At 36.5% G+C, this 21,208-nt stretch overlaps 1 long non-coding RNA gene across 1 annotated transcript; it reads right to left on the bottom strand.

The window, feature by feature from the left end:
• Positions 1–622: 622 nt before the first annotated feature.
• On the bottom strand, positions 623–20,421 carry LOC306814476. Its single transcript, XR_013777175.1, has 3 exons — positions 20,304–20,421; positions 14,687–14,759; positions 623–817 (listed from the first exon to the last, which is right to left on the bottom strand). It is a non-coding gene; the product is annotated as an uncharacterized lncRNA (long non-coding RNA).
• Positions 20,422–21,208: the final 787 nt, after the last annotated feature.

Below are 21,208 nucleotides of genomic sequence, written 5' to 3'. Positions count from 1 at the left end.
ATTTGGGGGCTCAGATAATCCTGTCAATGAAGTCTCAAGTTATTTTAGAATTTTTAAATACTCAGGTCTGTTTATCAGGTACAACATCTGCTTGAACTTATCACTTGCAACAATTAAACTAGTTGTTTCAATTTTACACAACTGAAGGCATTGTTTTGATCTCCTTTCTATTTCCCAGCTAGCTGTATTTCCTTTGAAGCTGATGATTGAGCTGCAAATGCACAGCTGGTCTTTGTTCTCTATTCCCAATATACGCAGATTAGCTGGAACTAATAGCTATAGTTCTGGCTAGGCTTCTGGTCTACTGCTGGATGTTGGAAGATCATGTACAAATTGGCCAAATGCTCAAATCTCACACCAGAAAATCTTTAAATCCAAGCAACCCAGCAGAGCAATAGCTGTAATCACTACCACTCTATTTTTCTGTCTTCTGTAGCTGTAAATCAAAAGTAAATGGAAGGTTCAATTATGCTGGCCAGTACAAGGACGTGAAGTATAAAGATTGGTAACTGAGCATTTTTTTTATTAGCTTTTCCAGCACAAAGTTATTCATGCTTTTATTTAAAACTGATGAACATCAAAGCATAAAGAATGATACATAATATATATGAATAATGCATGATGTATAACTTTAGTTAATTTCATTTGCAAATTAAAGTTTTTTAACTTCTTATAGAGAGAAAATTAAAAATATATCATGAATATTATATTTTTTATACTCTTTGTAGTACACCATACAGTCAAATATTTTTCACATTGAGAACTGGATGAAATAATTTCTTAAAACTCTCTTGGCAGGTGCCAGTATTCACTCCCACTGAAATTGAAAGGTTTCTCATCAGTTCATATGGAATCAGTTTGAGAAAAGTAAGTTGCTTATCTATCTTATACAGCTTTCACTGGTCTAACTAAAGTCTTGAAGCACTCTTGAAAAATATATGGTTCTATTGATTAGTTTGTCTATATCAAATAAATTCAAACACTTTATCCCCTTTCACAGTTTACTTAAACTTTGCACATTGAGTTTTATTCAAAACACATTATTTTAGCTTGTATAATAACAGACACAACTATATGTATGTCCAAGGCAGTGATATATTTTGAAAAGCAGCATATAGGTTCTCAACTTCATATAATGTTAAAACTTACATGTGAATTGTGTTCTCTCACCACAATTAATTCAAGTTAGAAACTGACAGCTGGGCATTTCTATTTTCATGGGAAGATCTGAACATCTATCCACTAATAAAGATTGACAAGAAGAAAAAAAATCCTCTTTGTTTCATTCCAAACCAAATTGCATCTAGCCTCCTATAATAAAAAAGGGTTTGAAACAATCACTTTTCTACAGAAACCCAATGTGCAGCTACAATTTGGGAAAAAAATAATGCCTACAGAATAGAAAGAAAGAACAACAACCCTGAGCTTTTGCACTTAAGAATCTGACGTTGCAATTTGTCAAGGACATTATTTATGTCTAAAAAGGAAATAAACCACAACTACCAAGGTTAAAAAATTAAGTTTTATTAAATTTTAAATTTTAAAATCTATTTATATACTAGAATAAAATATATATTCAAATCCAAGTCCTGTGGTCTCTCAGTGTGATACTATTTATCTACATGGTAGCTTTAATGTACCAGAAACTTTTATTCCCTTTGGGATAGCAATTAATCAAAAAATGTTGTCATATATAAAAGAAAACCTGAATACAAAACTTGTATAAAGTTATAAAGCTATAAATAAACAGAACTTGTATAAAGGAAGCCCCAGACAAGAGTAAACTTAATAGTCAGCATCAGCTAATTCTATTAAAACAATATGGATATCTGCCTTCTTTGAAGAAAGTTACAGATTTACACTTCTACACTGAACTGTGAAGCTGTTTTGGCTAACATGAGCTGAACTACAGTTCTGGAGTAATTATAAATCAACTACTTCCACATTTTTGTAGGAGGTGGGGATCCAAAATTGTTTTGGCACCACCTGTTGGTTTCACAGAACTCTTTTCTAAGAGATATCCTTGGGCAGAATAATCCCGATGATTATGTGGGGTTTTGTGGTTGGGTGTTTTTGTTTGTTTTTTTGTTTGCTTTAGGTTTTATATCCAGTGCACCTGAGTTACTCATGAGATACTTCAGTAGATACATATTTAATTTCACCATAAACAATATTGTGAAATAAAGAAAGAAGGACAGACATTTTAATTCCAGATGAATGATCACTGAAACCATTTGTTATGGGCTGATGTTTGGACTGGCTCCTCTCCTTGCTTTCCCCGTGCAGCTGCCGGTCCCTCCCTCGGATGGTTTTATCTAGGCTGGTGTTTTTTCCGGCTCTCTCTCTTGCTGTGCTTCGGTTGTGGGCTGTGTCTTGCTCTGGCCGTCTGCTCAGCTGTGACCCCCTCCCCTGGCTGCTTTGGCCGGTTTTTTTCCCTTTTCCCCCAGCTGTTTCGTCTGTGCCCCTGTTTTGGCTTGTCTTGGGTTTGCTTTTGCTTGTCTTGGGCTCGCTTTGGCTTGTCTTGGGCTTGCTTTGGCCTGCTCCTGGCTGCCCCTCCCCCTCTCTCCCTTCTCCCTGCTCCAGGGATTTGCACCGACTCCAGAGGACGAGGATCTGAACTTCAGGGGCCGCTGCTGGAGGTCGGCTTGGGAGGCTCTGCCGCTCTCCCCGGTGAGGACCGGCTGGGTTCGTCTCATCTGGATTTGGGTTGGGGAGTGTTTCTTTTGTATTTTTGTTAATAAAAAAAGCTTTTTCCATTTTCACCTGAAGAACAATTCTTTCTGAGCTCAGTGAAGGAAGGAATTGTGAAAAAGGAAAAAGGGGGGGGGGGGGGGGGGAGGGCCTTTGGAGCTCTTTTTTTCCCAAATTTGTCCTAAACTTGGACAGCATTATGGTGCCTACCAGACTAACCTCAGGTGTGTAATAGTTCTTTCCTTTAATAATGTTATATGCATATTGGTTTTATCCCTCTTTTTGACTAGTTTTTACTGACTTTTATTAGTTGCTGTTGACAGGAAAAACCTTATGCTGTTTTTTATCAGCATTCACTATTGTTTATACTGTATATAAAAACAATTGTGATCTTGCTCAATTTCCTACCTCCGTAGCTTTTCAAGCTCTTTTTAACTTCCACAAGCTTTTGCAATTTTTAGACAAGACAAATCAGGGAACATGAAACCTCAGTTATACAGAATTATTAGCAAATATTACTTTTAATGGGGTTTGGTTTACAGTAACTAAAAGCTTAATGCAGCTGTATAAATAACTGATTCATCCTATCTTAGTAGTATATTCTTTTGGGGTTAGGTTTTTTAGTTCTCATTTTAATTCATGGTGAAGTTCAAACTCACACTAGAATTTTGGAAATTTAATTCCCTGTTGAATTATTCAACTTCTAAAGATATTTTGAAAATTTTAATAGTTTTGCTTGTTGCTGTGAACCAAATTCTCCTTCTTGTCTTTCTTAAATGTTCCAAAACACAGTTAGAAACAAAATAAAAGAATATAATTTGGTTTGTAATTATAGAGTAGCATAAAAAAGCTTTCTGACTAGAACTGGCATTCCTGGAAATAGTTTTTTAAATGCAAATACTTCTAGAACCTGTCTATACTTGTGCTGCAACCTGGACAATATTGGGAGAGAATTGTGCATGGAAGACATACAGTTTTATGCTCTAGAATACCTACAAACTAGCGAGGCATTCTCCGTAATTTACTTTTATGAGTTTCAATTTCAAATTAATTTTACAAACTTAATGGTTTGGGAAATTATTATGGGAAACAATAATTTAGAGTTGACCTTTTTTGAGCTACCTGTTACTTGATTGGTTTAGCTCACAATGTCTTTAATTGAATTTGTCAACAACAAAAATATGTGAGCTAACAGCTGCTGACTTAAATTTGATAATTATTGTTATTACCTTAGATAAATAAGGAGGGGAAAAAAATAGGCAGGGGAGTAGAACAAAGTCACCTACAGTAGCACAGAGTAAATGTCTCAATGAAAAGGTTTCAATAGCCATTGCTCCTTTAAAATGTATTTCTGCATTAGAAAACCTGTGGCAAATGTTTGTCATTTAGTGAAAAATAAATCACAAACTATATATGAGATGATGTGGGTAAAAATTCTATGCTATTTCTTTAGCCAAAGCTTCATATAGCTTCATCAGAAAAAAACACTTTAAAATTCAATCTCAAATTCTGCAAATCATGGCTGTTGCTTACCAGTTCAGAAATGTTTTTTGCAAGGTGCTGCACATGGGTCTGAGCAACCCCTAGTACTAATACAGGCTGAGGGGGTAACAGATTGAGAGCAGCCCTTCTGAGGAGGACTTGGAGGTTCTGTTGGATGAGAAATGACATTGGAGCCTATTTCTTGTCTGTATCAAAAGTGGTGTGGCCAGAAGGTTAAGGGAGGTTATTTGATTCCGTACTTTGCCTTGTGAGACCCCACCTGCAGTGCTGCACCCAGCTCTGAGGCCCGTGGTAGAGGAAGGACATGGACCTGCTGGAGTGACTCCAGGGGAGGCCACCAAGATGATCAGAGGAATGGAGCACTCCTACAATGAAAGGCTGAAAGAACAGTAATTGTGCAGCCTGGAATGGAAGGCTTTGGGGTGACCTAATTGAAGCCTTACAGTACCTGAAGGGAACCTACGAGACAGAGGGAGAGAAAGTATTTCCAACACCTTGTAGTGACGGGGCAAGGGGGAATGGCTCCACACTTCAAGAGAGTAGGTATAGGTTAGATATTAGGTAAAAATTCTTTGCTGTGAGGCTGGTGAGGCACAGCAACAGGGACCTCAGAGATGTTGTGGATACCCATTTATTGAATTGTTCACAGCCAGGTTGGATGATACCCTGAGAAAGCCAGTCTATGGCAGGGGTTTGGAGCTAGATGATATTTAAGGACCCTTCCAACCCAAACCATTCCATGATTCTATGAAATACAGACTTCTCCCTTGTGCAATGAATTACCAGAGTTACATCAATACTTGTGTGTGTGCGTGGGGGGTGGGGGGGGGGTGTTTTAAAAGAGATATTCTGAAAATCTCTAATTAAAGTAGAACAAAGCCATCAGACAGTTGAATTTGTACACAAATTCATTGTTTACATTATATCAAAAAATGAAATTCATTTCTAGATAACTACTTCTCACCTTGAATTATTTAAAAAATAAATTGGCATTGATTTTTGAGGAGGAAGTTCTGGAGGTTTATTTGTTTGCTTGTTTTTAAAGTATCTATCATTAAATCATGTTGCAAAGAGGGGGAATCATAAAATGCATCACTGTCTTCTAGTCTGAAACAATTTTTGGAAAATAAAACAGCAGTTTCATTCAAATACACTGTCTTTTCATTACCTTCATCAGACAAACTTTTTCATATCTTCTTTTTAATGGTGTTTTGCCTAATTTCGTGCCATAGAAGTAAAGGAAATTTTATATGTTATTCCTAAAGAAAAAAGATTTGAGGAAACATCATGTTCACCAAGGGAATTGAATGCATGTGAAATTCTCTCTAACTACAACACATACTAAAATTAATTTAGGATAAACTTTCTGATTTTCCTGAATATGATTCTTTTTCCTGTTGTCATTACTGCAGTTCTTCCCTTTGTAACCTAATGTATAGTTTATATCTGGTTATTGAGATATAAAAGCACTGTATACTATTGGGGAAAATCTATGTTTACTGTATTTGGATAATATGTGACTTATCAGAAGCATTAAGATAAAGTAAGCACCTGTCAGTCTACTTTCAACAATCTGTTTCATGGCTCCACTAGTCCATATGCATTAATTATATGAAGTGGTACACAATTAATGACAGAAATTTGTAGAGCAGAACTCTAAACATAAAATCATTCTTCCTCTCTCATGTTTCTGGAGTTATAAATCTTTTATTTTTTTTAACATAGTGTAACAAAGTAAATAAACATATTTCAACCTGTGGGGTCAGAAAAAAAAATGTGCTATTGTATTCCAGTTTTAGAACCTTCACCATAATTGCTAACCTATCTTATAAGCAATTTCTCCTAATTTGAGAACATCCTGTTTCAGGGATATAGGGCTATGTGCTATTGCCCATAAAACAAAAGTTTATGCCTGAAAAGTATTTGAAGTATACCAGACTTCTGGATTTGAGGGGGCTGGTTTTGTTTGGTTGCATCTGGGGAATTTTTATTTCTTTCTTTGTTTGGTTTGGTTTTGGTTTTGGTTAGTTTGTTTGTTTTACATTTTGAGAAAACACCATATCTGACAAGATGCTGTACTTCTCACAGACAAAACAAATTTATGAAAGATTTTAAGGCATGAATTATTGTAAAGAACAAATATAGAAAAAGAGTAGAAATCTGATCTTGTAAAAATAAGATGCAAATAATAATCCAAGTAAAAAGTTGATGCCAATGTATACTTTGCTGCCATTCAGAAATTTCAAAAGGTTTTTAGCAAATTAAAAATTTAAAGTAGATTTTTCTGATACACTTGAATAATGCATCTTGTATTGGAGTATCTATAATAAAACATTTTCTATTCTGGAGGTATTTTCAAATTTCTACTGGTAATACTTGTATAATGAAAATGTGGAAACTATAGATTTAAAAAATGTCTGCAGGAAGCCAGGTGTTGTGATGGCATAGCAACAACATGTTAGGGGCTTGCTTTGTCCTATGGCTGTGAGTTTCATGACACAAGTCATGTGAAATAATTAATTTAAATCCTTTCTATATGATAACATATTCCTTATCAGAAACATATTTCCATTCACCTGTAAAGACAGAAGTATGTGAAGACAAGCACTTTGAATAAATTGGTTTTTCTAAGTATTGATCATACTCTTCACCCCAAAATAGGTAAAAACAGAAAAATCCACTATTCATGATTTCTAGTACAACATCAATGTGGTATTGTCAGAAGATTTAGATGTAACAGCAACGTGCTTATTTCTAAGCCATAAAATGGCTTTCTATACTTCAAGCTGACATCCATATTACTATAGGAAATCAGAACTACAGTAATTAATTCAACAAGAGAAACTAAGTATAGTTGTTTACAACATCAAAGGATGTTGAAAGCACAGAACAAGTAGACAAAGAAAAATAAAAGATTTTTGCCTTTTAGGAACATTGAATATAAAGTGAATTGTTGAAAAACTATGTTCAGATTTTTCCTACAAGATTTCAGAAAAAAGACGGACCTGTATTACCTTTTTAACATATACATTGTCAACTATTGGGTCACTCAACATTGCTATTCGTGTTTACTGAAGGAATAGTGAAAATATGCAGTCATCTTAGATTTGTTTTGAGTGATATATGAAACAGAAAAGTTGATTAAATTTATTATATATTCACATAAGGAGAGAAGGATACACAGTATTCTGCATTATGCTTCAGAATGGCACATTCATATATTGTTATTCAGAATTGTATTATAATACTTGAAAATCTAAATCAAAGTTTCAGTTTAACATCTGCAATAACACTGTGAGTAGTTTTCCTGCTATTCTATTTTTGGAATGCCTGTCTTTGATAAAGTGCTGCTTCAAATGTGCGTGTAAAACATAGTCTAAATGATAATTTAGTAACATTTGTTCCTCTAAAGAAAGTCCATTTTTCTCCCAGGATCTGACCAAGAAATAATAAAAAAGGAACATTTGGCAAAATAATTGCACAATATTGTTCACTAATTCTCAACAGATGCAATGCTCAGAAGAATCAAAATAACAACACTAAGCATTATAGAACTAGTGAAAGTGTATTTGAATTCAAAATTGGAAAGACAAAAGAAAAAAAGTCATTCTGGATTCCCTGTCTTGGGAAGCTTCAAAGTGTATTTCATAACTTGCACAAGGAACAACAGAGTTTTAGCTTCTGTCTGTGGAAAGCTTATCACTGTCCTAGATCACATGGTAATTATTTAGTCTTAGTTTTACAGATACTTTCATGAAGAGAACTGTACCAATCTATAAAAGGAAATGCCTTATAAATTACAATTCCAGAAGGTTCCTTGCAAACATTGATTGTAGCTTGCTGTTATAGGTAGTGAAAGATCCCAAAAGCAATGGTGTGCTGCTCAACCTCAAATACAAATAAGAAAAGCCCTGATGATGATGTGAAGGTTGGGTGCAGCCTCAGCTGTAGCAACCTGAGATTATGCAGTTCAGTACTGAATGAAGAGGTATCAGGACAGTGAGTACGATTACAGCCATCGACTGCAGGAGAGCTAACATTAGCTTTCTTTGGAATTTTGGAAGAATGTGAGAGGAACAGCCCTTGCAGGGAATAGGGCTTCGAGAGAAATGGTCGATTTTCAAGGATCTCTTCCCCCAGGCTCATGAGAAAGAAATCAGGTGAAGAGGGCAAGAAACCTCTGTGAATGAATAAAAAAATCCTGTCATTATTCAAGAGTAAACAGGAAATACTCAGGAGATGGAAGTGAGGTTAGGCGACTTGGAGTGAATACAGAGAGGTGATCCAAGTAGAAATAAAGGTAGAAAGGCCAAGGCACATCGAAAATTACATATGGCCAAGAATCTGAAGGACAACAAAGTAGGCTTTTCAAATACATCAATTACAGAAGAAAAGTAGGAGAATATAGGCCCATTGGTAAATGGAGAGGAGACCCTGGTAACAGGATGTGGAGAGGCAGAATTAATGAATGACTTCTTTGCATAAATCTTCACTAATGAGACCAGCCTCCAGGAATCTCTGACCCAGGAGACCAGAGTAAATGAATGTTTGAAGGAAAGCTTCTCCTTAGTCATGCAGGATTGGCTCAGTGTCAGGAAAACATGATATCCACAGTTCCATGGACCCTGATGGGATGAATCCACAAGTGCTGAGAGAGCTGTTGGACATCCAAGACAGGGTGCTCATGACCATCTTTAAAAGGTCATGAAGATCAGGAGAGGTACCTGAGGACTGAAATAGAGCAAACATCACCCTAGTCCTCCAAAAGGGCACAAAGGAAGATCCAGGAAACTACTACCCAGTCAGTCTCACCTCCATCCCTGGAAAGGTGATGGAGTGAGTGCCTTATTCTGGAGTCTGCATCTATCACATAGAAGGCAAGAAGCTGATCAGGAGTCAGCATGGATTCAGTAAAGACAAGTCATGTTTGAAGAATCTGATTGCCTTTCATAATGAAATGACCAGATGAATGAGGAGAGTGCAATGGATATAGTCTACATCAATTTTAGCCAGGCTTTTTGACACTGTCTCTCACAACATCCTCACAGACAAACTTGGTAAGTGTGGATTAGATAAGCAGACAGTGAGGTGGATTGAGAACTGTCTGAATGGGAGATCCCAGGGGGGTGTAACAAATGGTGCAGGGTCTGGCTATCACCAGAGGTGTCCTCAAGGTTCAGTAGTGGGCCAGTATTGTTTAATTTCTGTATCAGTAACTTGGATGAAGGGGCAGGTGCATCCTCAGCAGGTTCATGGATGGACAGAGCTGGGAGCAGTGGCCATAGCCCAGAGGGCCCTGCAGCCCTTCAGAAGGGCCTGGGCAGGGTGGGGACATGGCACAGAGGAACTGTCTGAAATTCAACAAAAGGAAATGGAGGGTTCTGCATCTGAGGAAGAACAATCCTGGGAACCACAACAGGCTGATCTGCTGGGAAGGAGCTCTGCAGAAAAAGACCTAAGGGTCCTGGTGGACATGAAACTGTCCGTGAGTCAGCAGTGTGTCCTTGAGGCCAAGATGCCCAATGGTGTCCTAGAGTTTGTTAGGAAGAGCATTGCCATCTGGTCAAGGAAGGTGATCCTGCCCCTTTACTCAGGCCTGATTAGGACACATATGGAGTTCTGTGTCCAGTTCCGGCGTCCTCAGTGCAGGGGAGACATGAGAGACCCTGGAAAGGGTCCAGTGGAGGGCCCTAAAGATGATTAAAGGGCTGGAGCATCTCTTGTACAAGGAAAAGCTGAGAGAGATGAGCCTATTCAGTCTCAAAGAGACAACTGAGAGAGGACCTTGTCAATGTCTGTCAGTATCTGAAGGGAGGGTGATAAGAGGATGGAGGCAGGCTCTGCTCAGTGTTGCTACACAATAGGACAAGCAGCAACAGGCACAAACTGATGCACAGGAAGTTCCACCTGAATATGAGGAAGAACTTCTTCACTTTGTGGGTGACCATGCATTGAAAGAGGCTGCCCAGAGAGGCTGTGGAGACTCCTGTGCCAAATATTGAAGAACCATCTGGATACAATCCCATGTAAGGTGCTCTAGGATGACCCTGCTTGAGCAGGGAGGTTGGATCAAATGACCCACTGTGGTCCTTTCCACTCTGACCCATTCTATGATTATCAATTAACTACATGAAAATGAATAAAAATCCACTTGTTTTAGAAGGATGTTGATTTTACATATAGTTGCATGTAATCGCTGCTACTTTCAGAGAATAAGGTTTGGTTTTTTTTGATGTAAGAATTCTAATATTATATAAACTTGAAAATTAAAACCAGAGCAAAAGAAAAAAAAATCCAATTTACTGAGCAAAAGGATTTTAGCAAGGTTTTTTGTTTACTTGGTTTTTTGGTTTTTTTTGTTGTTTGTTTGTTTGTTTGTTTGTTTTGTTTTGGGGTTTTTTTTGTTTGTTAGTTTTTGGGTTTTTGTTTTAGGTTTTTGTGGGTTTTTTTAAATGTTTCTAGACTGCATTGCTCTCTGCCAAGAATATATGCAGGGAAAATAAGCTCTTTTGTTACAAAGTTTTAGCCAATTCCACAAAAAAAAATTCAGACAAAAAGCTGTTCTCTATGAATTATGAATTAACCTTTAGGTATACAGAACCCTAACTAGGCAACAAAGTCTCTGAAAAGAAGATCATAAAATGGTTTTTAAGATGAAAAAGTCCATGCTTTTTCTTTAAATAATCTTACCATTTTAGAAAAATTGGTGAATGTATCCATTAGTTTTTGAACTCATGATTATACAACATGTATACATATTATATTTATTATGTATGACAACAGGTTACACTAAAAATGTTCCTTTAAAAGTTCTGTCTCTCAATAAATTCACTTATAATAAAAGAGCAAGTACTACTAACATGCTAAAATTGGACCACAGATCCTGTGCTGCACGAGTTCAGAATTACCTGGTTGTGCAAAGAAGCAATATTTTCTTATTTTTTTCAGATTATATTCTTATAATCTCTGTTTTCTAACTCTAGACTGCCTTTTGTGACTCATCTACTATGGTTAGCACACAGCTTCTAGGAAACACTGACCAGTATTGTAGATTTCTTTGCACAACTTATTGCTCTATGTTGTATATTTGGGAGTGATACCAATATTTTCTTGGAAAGAAAAACACAGATTTAAAATGTTTTCCATCTCATTTTGATGTAAATCATCTGTAATGGAAGAGTATGAAGAAAAAAATCAAATACTTTCAATAGTTGCCTGACTAGTCCATGAAGATTTTGTTTATTCCAGTTTCTATCCACACAATGAAAGAACTCTGTAAGAACTAAATTACTTGAAGCACATATAATTTTGTGGACAAAAATATTTTCATTGGTAATGTTTCCATGCTGTATTGATATTTTTTACAATTCCATTAGATTGCTTTCTTAATCACTATTCCTTCATTAGAAATGACTCTTTACCTTATGTTATTCTCAATTTCTGTAAGAATATTTTTTATGACAGTATAGACTTTTATCCAAAAGGAGGAATGCTTTACATAATTGAAACGTTGGTTAAGTGTTTAAGTGAATTTTGTGCTGATGGTAAGTAGCTAAATGAACCAGAACTTTTTAACCACAGCTAGAGTATTTCCTAGGTGTGGGAGTACTCTTTTTTTCCCAGGGCTCCTCATTCATCTTGAGCCACAAGACTCAAAACTGTTTATTGATTTAAGGTGCAGTTGACTCTGCATGGATGTCTGATCTTTCACCTTTCTGTTGTGATTACGAGATGTGTACTATTGTCACAACATGCAAATTTTTGTAATATAATTTTTTATCCTCAGCATTTGAACCCATTCTATCACCACATTTCAGCTAGCCAAATAAGTGTCAAACTAAAAGGATGTTCAAACTGAACAATCTAAATTTGCTTCAATAATATGGCCTAGAGGTTAAAGCTTGAATATTCTTATTCTACCTTGCCAAGCTATTGAACTGATAGTCAGAGTTAAGAATTTTAATAGTCATATATTCTTATTAATATTATAAATTCCATCATAAAAAGCTTAAAAATAATAATTACCTCCTTCAATTGTATGATCAAAAAAAGTAATTGAACACATCTTATATGTCTATATCTAGAATTTTCATTCTTTTCATCAATCACAACAAATTAGTTCTAAATAATGAAGACATATTGTCTCCTCTTGCATATATCTTAATTATTGTAAAAATGCCTCAGACATATCTCTGTTCATCCAAGTTTAAATATGGAATCTGAGACACAATGAAGTCTGAGGGATATGCTTTATATTTCTGTGCTATCAAAATTTCACCCTTAAGGAGAATTTTAAGTTGACATTTTCAGGGCTGAAACTGTGCTAACCAAGCAGAGGAAAACAAAGCACTGAATTTCTGTTTACAAGAAATCAATACATAAAAGAAGCAACATCTAATCAATTTTCAGCAGGTGTTTCTATGATTATGAAGTTTTGCTAAAGTATTTTCTGTAAGAGATAGTTTGCACAATTTGGATTTATTTTTTTTCATAATATCTGAAATGAAAATGAATGCAAGTTAAAAAATTGTATACTGGTGTATACCTCTGCCACAAACTCAGAATTCTTAAACTAACACAAATATTAAACCACTGAAACTTTGCTCTAACTTTGGCAGGTTTCCCCCCCCCCGCATATTTTTAATTTCCCATTGTTTTTCCACTGCTTCAAGGAAATGTGCTACATTTGATAAAGTGATATGATTTCAGGCTAGAAAATTTTATTTATTCCAGATTTACAATCTTGAAGAAGTGGGAATCTAGCCACAGAAAATCAAGAATTCTTTAACTGTGAAATATAAATATTAAAAAAATAGTTCACATTTATTTAAAACAATACCCACATAGTGGTGAAAGAGAATGAAGAAATAAATTAGATTTGTATTTATTAGATTTTAATTTATGAATGTGAATTTGTTCTGGGTAAAATACATTACTGCCTCTGAACTACTTGTATTTTTACAGTAGGAAACACCAACACAAGTGGATAATTTTATTGCTTCCAATAAAAGTAAATTATATTTTAGCTAAGAAAAAGAGATAACTGGATGACCACATGACATTAGTTAGATCACACTTTAATCTGTTGCACATTTTCAAAGGCAGGAAAAATTTTGTCTCAAAGTGGAATTTCATTGCAGGAATTAACTCCAATAAATGGACACTGCTTGTGTGACATCACTTTTTTGGATGACAGTGTAGCTAGTGACATTATATCTCAATGACAGCATAAAGAAAAAGTCACTCTGAGGACAGATAAGAAGAAATACTTGCCTGGTTTCAAGGTAACAGACTATGGGTTGGGTGAACTTCATATACTAAAACCAGAAATAATTTTTCTTGTTTACTTTGCAAATTCTCCATATATCAACAGCAAGAGAGCAGAGAATTAGAATCTATGCTGCATGAAGTGGTCCGACCTCTGCAATTGATGTACAAAATGTAATAACCATTTCTGTGTCTGTAGAATATGAAATAACTTACAACATTCTTCTTAGGATCTAGAGTTTTGAAATGTTTTCTTGCCTTTATTAAATTCTGGAATATGAATCTTATTCATATAACAATTGTATATAACCAGAATTGTAAAACTATTCTCGTACATGGTATCCAGGTTAGCAAAACCCACATGGTGTATCATTGAAAAATGATGATTTTTTTTTCCAGCACTCAAGCTCCAACAGTAGCACAAGCCTTGACTGAAAAAGAATGAGCACCGTAGTCATGGCTGAGAATCAATTGTGTCTGGAACAATAACTCACAGTCATTGGGCCCTTCAATGAATTCAGAACTTTATTAACACCTAGAAATAAGTAACCATTTTTTCTGCTTTCTCTGCTTGGTATTTAAATACAAAATTAAAAATAATTCTGTTTCAGATGAAAATTCCCAGTTAGACAGTATTATATAAGTTACTAGAGTGTTGCTAAGATCAACAGAAGTTATGATGTAATTTATTAGAGCTTTGTGAAAGTTGCTTATTCAGGAGCATTGACAGGTTGCAATGACCTCTTAAATCTATAAGCCTGCTTTGCAGCCAGAAAAAGAAAGCCTTTAGAGTTTCATCATACTCACATGGGCGTGGATATGGAATATTCTGGAAGAAGTCTGACAAGTAGTTGACAGATTACTGAAATTTGGAAGCCTGAAAATATCTAATATTCCTGAGTGACTCGTGCTCTACTAAACTAATTACAATAATCACTTAGATTTCCAGAAGTGTAGGAATTCTGGAAAATAGGAATTGAGTGTGTAGGATTCAACTGCTCTGTTCATATGATATAAAGTTGATCTGTAAATACAGAAATAACCTGATGCATCTGTGATTCAGACTTCCTAAATATAAAATCAATCACAGATTTACAGTTTTGGAAATTTGCCAAGAGAGTCTGGAAGACAAGTTTGTCAGATTGACACTAAAGGACATTATTATAGAAGTTAAATGTGCAATGACAATTCAGTTGATCAAAGTAATAGATTGACACCAACTTACCACCTCACCAGAATGTTCTCATAACACAGTTAATGACTGGAGGATCAAAAGTGTAAGACTCTTCAAGATTTCCCTGGAACAGAAAATCAAATAATGTTTTATTTGCTTTTCCACAGCAACACAAATAAATTCTGAAGGGTTCAAGAAACAGAAATATTAAATACACTGATGATAAGTAACTTCTGCAAACAGTAATCATTGAAAAGTAGCAAAACAAGTGGAATTTCTGGAGTAACTGTGATGTGAAAGAATAAAAATCATTGCCATACACAATTATTTATATTGAAATTATCTGTACTTGATTGAAGTGGTTATGAAACAATTGTATTCCAATCAAATTGTCTTAGTCATAAACACTTTCTTGCTTTGTCACTGCACTGGACCAATCCTTTCTCAATGTATTATTTTTTGTGCAAAAATAATGTTTCATAACTGAACTTATGCTTTAGCTCTTTAAATGTACCAAGCATGTCACCAAAACCTGCAGTACTTGCACCAACAGTATGTCATCTGGTAAATTATCTAAGACATATGAAAACAGAACTGTAGCCTTTTCAATAATAAAGTTATCTCTTCACGTATCACAGACCTGTGAAAACCTCTACCATTCAGGTACCTATTCAATGAAGGCATTTAGCTCTTTCTCACTAGCAGTCAAGCTTAAGAGGTGAGCCTGTGAAAACCTTGTGATATTCAACAAGGCCAAATGCAATATCCTGCATCCTGACAGGGAAACCTGAACAAAAGTACAGGCTGGGTGGAGAATGGATTGAGAGGAGAATGATTTAGGGGCACTGGTTGATGAGAAGAAAAACACAACCCAGCAATGTTCATTTGCAGCTCAGAAAGCCAGCTTCAGCCTGGGCAACATCAAAAGTGGTGTTCCCAGCAGGTCAGGGAGGTGATCGTCCCTCTCTACTCTGTTCTTCTGAAACCTCTCCTGGAATGCTGTGTCCCAGTCTAGGGATGGCCAGGAAAAGAAAGATATGGACCTTCTGGAACAAGCCCTGAAGAGAGTCACTAAGTTGACCACAGGCTGGAGCATCTCTTATATGAAGATGAGCTGGGAGAATTGGGGTTGTTCAGTCCAGAGAATAAAAGGCTTTGGGGAGAACTTTTAGCACTTTCCAGATCTGAAGGATGCGTGCAAGAGGGATGGAGATGGACTTTTGACAAGGGCATGTAGTAATAGGCCAGGGGGTAATGGCCTTAAGTTGAAGGAGGGTACATTTAGGTTAGATACTAGGAAGGAATATATTGTCCAAAGATGTTGTGAACTCCCCATCTGTGAAAGGGTACAAGACTGGGCTGGATGGGGCTCTGTACAGCTGGTCTAATGGAAGGAGACTCAGGCAGGGGGATTGGATCTAGAAGATCTTTAAGATCCCTTTCAATCCTAACCATTCAATGAGCCTGTAATTCTGTGACCTTTCTTTGGGGTAAGGCTGGGAGAGGTAGAATTCTTCTGTCTTGAAAGAAGGCTCAAGGGAAAACTCATCAACACATATAAATGAATGGAACACACAAAGATGGAATTGGGCTGGTTTTTTTGGTGCTCAATGACAGGACAAAAAGTGATGGGAAAAAGGAAACACAGAAAGAAACCACTTTCCACCTTCTTACATAGCTCAGTCATGACATTTAGAAATCACAATATTTCTAAATGATTTATGGAAGAATAAAAGTAAATAGCAATAAATGACCATTAATGATCATGAATGTTTCACCCTAAAAACTCTCTTCTCTGAAACCATTCTAATTTTCTCATAATACAGAAATATTTTCAGTGGTTTGTTTTCTTGAGGTTTCTGGGGAGTTTTTTGTGTGTGTTTTTTTTTTGTTGTTGTTGGTTTTTTTTTTTTTAATTCACAATTAATAAGCAACATGAAGACAATTGTTGAAAATAGGCAGGTAGACAACTTTTGTAATAAGTAAATGCTAAGTAGTATAAAATACAAGGGGAACATAAGTCTGGACCAGTTATTTGATAAAGTCTTATTTGAAGGCAGGGCCAGCAACTGTGGTAAAACATGGTTGTATATGACAATGGACTGTGTCAATCATTTTTATGTTGGAAGCATTTCACTATCTGCTTTATTTTCCACAGTGAAACTGGAAGCAGAATTAATAGATACACACAAATAATCATGTCAGTGCTGAAGGCTTAATGACAAGGTTCAAATGACTACCTTGAATGCCTTTTAACATTGCTGTGTTTATGGCAGAGATTTATTAGGTTGATACTGCACACCAGTAAGTATTTCCCTTATGTCTACAAATGCATCATTTTTATTTTTTTCTACTTAAGTTGTTTAAGTAATCATCACATCATAGTAATGCTGATTAATTTGAACTCATAAAAAATGTCCTGAAAACTGGTGTACTATGCATTCTTCCTTTTTAATAAAAAACATATGCAAATATAAGATTCTTCCATTTTTTTTATCCAGTCCCTTCTGAACTCTATACCATGTATTTTAGTTGCCCATACTGAATTAGTTTGGTCCAATTAAATGGGCTTTCATCACTGGAAAATTATGAACCAGTTCTGTTCACCAGAAGCCTCTTTTCACATTCAGTGCTTTTCCTTTCTGTAAATAGTACTACTTTTCATCAACTTTTCCTTAAAAAAGGCAGCAATTCCAACCACAAAAAGTAAAAATATTGTCTAAAATATATTCTTGACATTCTAACTTGTTAAGCCTAGTTTATAGAGATTAATTTATGGTCATTTCCTTGAATAACAAACACATTCTGCGTACATTTGAAAAAAAGAGGAAGAATTATTTCAGAATTATAGTAGAGGGACAGAAGTTGATTAAATTGATTTTTCCTGACCATAGCAAGGCCTCACTCAGGTTCGTCACTGGTAAATTGAGTTGACAGTCTTCCGCCATGTCACTGACTTGCCATATAAATAAATTTATTGAAGAATACTGTGAAAGCATATGAATCTATTGGAATGAAGGTAACTCATTTCAATTTGACCTCATTAAGGCTAATTCTCTCGTGGTTGTCCTTTACAATCACTCACTTTGCAATCATTCTTGTATTTAAATAATGAAAATGGACATTCATTGTATTCTATACCTCAGGTAGGCAAAACTAGTAGCTAATGTGGAACAGACAGAATATCTTCCTGTCATGCTTTTACTCCCTTGACAGAGTCCATGAGTCTAAAAACCTCAGCACTATTACTTAGGAAAAAAAAGAGTCTCATTTTCTGCAAGTTTACTTTTTTGATGGCAGTCTGATTGATGTTACATCTGGACAGGGAAAGGAGCAGAAGTATATGATTTGGTGCTTTTTATGATAACTAGAATGTAGCTTGGTTTTTTTCAAAACAAAAACCCCTCTCACGCATTTGAAGGTCACAGCCAGGGACAAAGTTCTTTAACAACTCAAAAGCCTGTCAGGAAAAATGACATTGTAATCAACCTTTTTTTTTTTTTTTTTACTTTTTTTATTTTCTTTTAGGGAAATGGTCTCTGGTTGCATATGTGGATATGGCGGAGAATGGAAAATGAGTTTCTATATGGACTCATGAACAATAAGTCAATTCTTTAGAAAGTGCTTTAGAAAAGTAAGAAACACCTACACCCGAAGAGAAGAGAAGAGAAGAGAAGAGAAGAGAAGAGAAGAGAAGAGAAGAGAAGAGAAGAGAAGAGAAGAGAAGAGAAGAGAAGAGAAGAGAAGAGAAGAGAAGAGAAGAGAAGAGAAGAGAAGAGAAGAGAAGAGAAGAGAAGAGAGAATTAAGCAACTGACTTGTAATTGATGCAAACAACTGTCATGGTGGGATAGTCTAGTTCTAAGATGCTGGAAACTTGCATCAACACAACACTGTAACATTAGATCAATTCAGATTTAGATTATAAAAAGTGTGTAGAAAATCCTTAAAGCTGGAAGCACTTAAAAATTGAATATCAGGTTCATTTTAAGCAGGGAAGGTGAGCTAGAGATAGAATCTTCTACAGACTGGAGGTGTCACAATAAATCAACTGAGACTCCATTTTCTTTAGGTGGGAAAAGCAAATTCTTAATTTACTTCTGCATTTTTATATAGTTTTTACAGACCTCATGTTTGACTCCAATTGGCTATTACTTTTCTTACTACTTTATTGTTCAGAAGGTGACTTTGTGTGTATGTGCTAAGGCTCAAGTGTTTACATTTTTCTTTTGTGGGTTCTCATAGGACAAACCTTATTGTTTACGTAAGTGCACTTGTTTTGCACCCAGGAACAGGTTGTTGTGTTAACAAAGGTTTCATACCAAGATTGTTTTCACATGGGAACTTGCAAACTGCACTTAGAAGAAGTGACAGGATAGCTTTAATTGAGCAGAGTAGGCCTGGTTTTATGAGGCCTTTCTTTTATAATTTCTTTACCTGTCTAAATATGGAGGTACTTAGTCTGATTTAGAATTAGTGTCAGAGAGTAGACTTCTATCATCTTACTAAAAATGTTTAAAGGGATGAAGGACTGAATAAAATGTTGATATATACCCTAAATTCTGCTTTCATAGTGATTTATTTTTCCCTGCAGAATTGAAAGTAATTTATATTTAGGATTTTTTTTTTTTTTTTTTGACAAAGAGATACTGTCAAAAAATGTTTTCATATTAAGAGCAATTTTCTGCTTGCTGATACAATAACTGCCATCAACAACATCTGACAGTCATTCTCAGGATGTGTGAGTAAAACTGGTTTACTGTCATCCTTACAAACATACAGTGTGAAAAATATGTATTTCTCAAATGAAGTTTAGAGTAAAATATTCCTTATCTAACCATTTGCTTTTATTCAAGAAAGAACATTAATACATGTGCTGGCTCTAAGCTGCAGCATGAAAGAGAAGGAATAATATCCATCACTCAAATTAAAACACAGAAGTGTGAACAATTATATCAAAATTAGGATTTTAATACTCTCATAATCTGGCACCTAATTTGTTTCAATTAGTTTCCTTAGAGAACAGAACTACAGAGTCTTTCAAAAAGACTAGATTAACCAAGAGACGTGAATATCGGTCTACAATAGCCAGAGTATTTCCCACTTCTCGAGGTAGTGGTATGCATGCGCATGAAGGATAATGAAAAAATTTGCTTAAGAATTTTGTGTTTCATATGTTTTACAAGAATAAAAGTTATTTTGCCCTTAAATATTTTCTGAATATTTTCCTGATCTCTAGTCATAATTACTCCTGGCCATTCAATGTCATCTATGTATTTAGTCCAAAAGGCAATAGCAGATGAGGCCTATTAAGACCTCTCACTTGCCTAATCTCATTTTCACAAGCAGACTGAAACACAGCCTCTGTCTTAACAGTACAGCACAAGCAGGCAGTCTTCCAAGAATGATTTTACAGCCAAGTAAATCAGTGTTTCTTCTCCTGTAAAGTCATTCTCAGTAGTATTGCTATTAAGAGGTAGCACAACGAAGAATAATATCAAGAAACATGGCATTGCCCCAGTGGGAATGTAGTAGGAAGCAAAATAGAGGGGTTTCAGGCTGCTATTTGGAAGAGATTTAAGTACTAGTAAACAGGACCCTGCAGAGAGATAAAGAGAAATTGTGTTTAACACTTTTTCACCTATTAGAATAGCATCAGTGTTGTTTTACCTTGCATTTCACAAAGTTTGACAATTTCTATTCCAGTGCTGCAGCAAACCCAAGCTGTAAAAAGAGCTCCTCAATCATAAGAAAAAAAATGAGTAGGGCAGATCTCCTCTAACAAAATAAGTGCCAGTAATAATGATATAAACACTAGCATTTGCTCTTTATGAAACAGAAGTTCCTGTCAGACTCACCACAGGCTGCCCTGGCCAGCCAAGGATGTCAAGGGCTTGGGCAGCCCTCAGGGCCTGGCCTTGCAGGGTCTTTGCCCGGTTCCCCTGCAGTCCAGCCAGGACCTTCCCCACTCCGAGTGCCCACCTCGTCCTGAGGGAATGCCCTCACACCACTGCTGCAGAACAGCGTGGTGCTTCCCCTCCCCTGCCAGGGAGCGCTCTCCGAGCACACTGCCCGGCCTGGCGTATCCGCCATTCCCAGATGGCTCTCCCAGGCCGCCTCCTGTTCCTGCCTGTGGCTGCAGGCCACATCCTAAAGCCAAGCCGTGGAAAAGGTGCCACAGCTGTGCAGGCCCAGCCAGCTGGGAGCCGTGGGTCAGGACTCAAAGCAGCTCTGGAAGGCACAGCCAGACACTTTGAGGCCTTGCCCCACAGGTATGCCGGTGCTTTCCACTGTGATTCCTGCAAAATCAGCCACAGCACTCCTGGCCAAGAGCCTGGGGCTGTGCCCCAGCTGCAGCTGAGCTGGTCATCTGAATCAACTTTCCTGCTGATCCTTGTCATTGGGAAACTCTGGGCTGACACGTCTCTCCACCTCCCTGCTGCCTCCAGGGCCTCCCCTAAATTCCATAATGCCTCCTCTTAGTTCCTCCACCTTAATTCCATAACCTGGCCCTGGCTTGTGTGACTTCGTCACAGGACCCTGCTCCTACCCAGACTCCACATCTGACCAATAAA

This window comes from Erithacus rubecula, assembly GCF_903797595.1.
Source record: "Erithacus rubecula genome assembly, chromosome: Z".
Taxonomy (NCBI): Eukaryota; Metazoa; Chordata; class Aves; order Passeriformes; family Muscicapidae; genus Erithacus; species Erithacus rubecula.
This window is presented reverse-complemented; position numbering and strand designations above follow the sequence as displayed.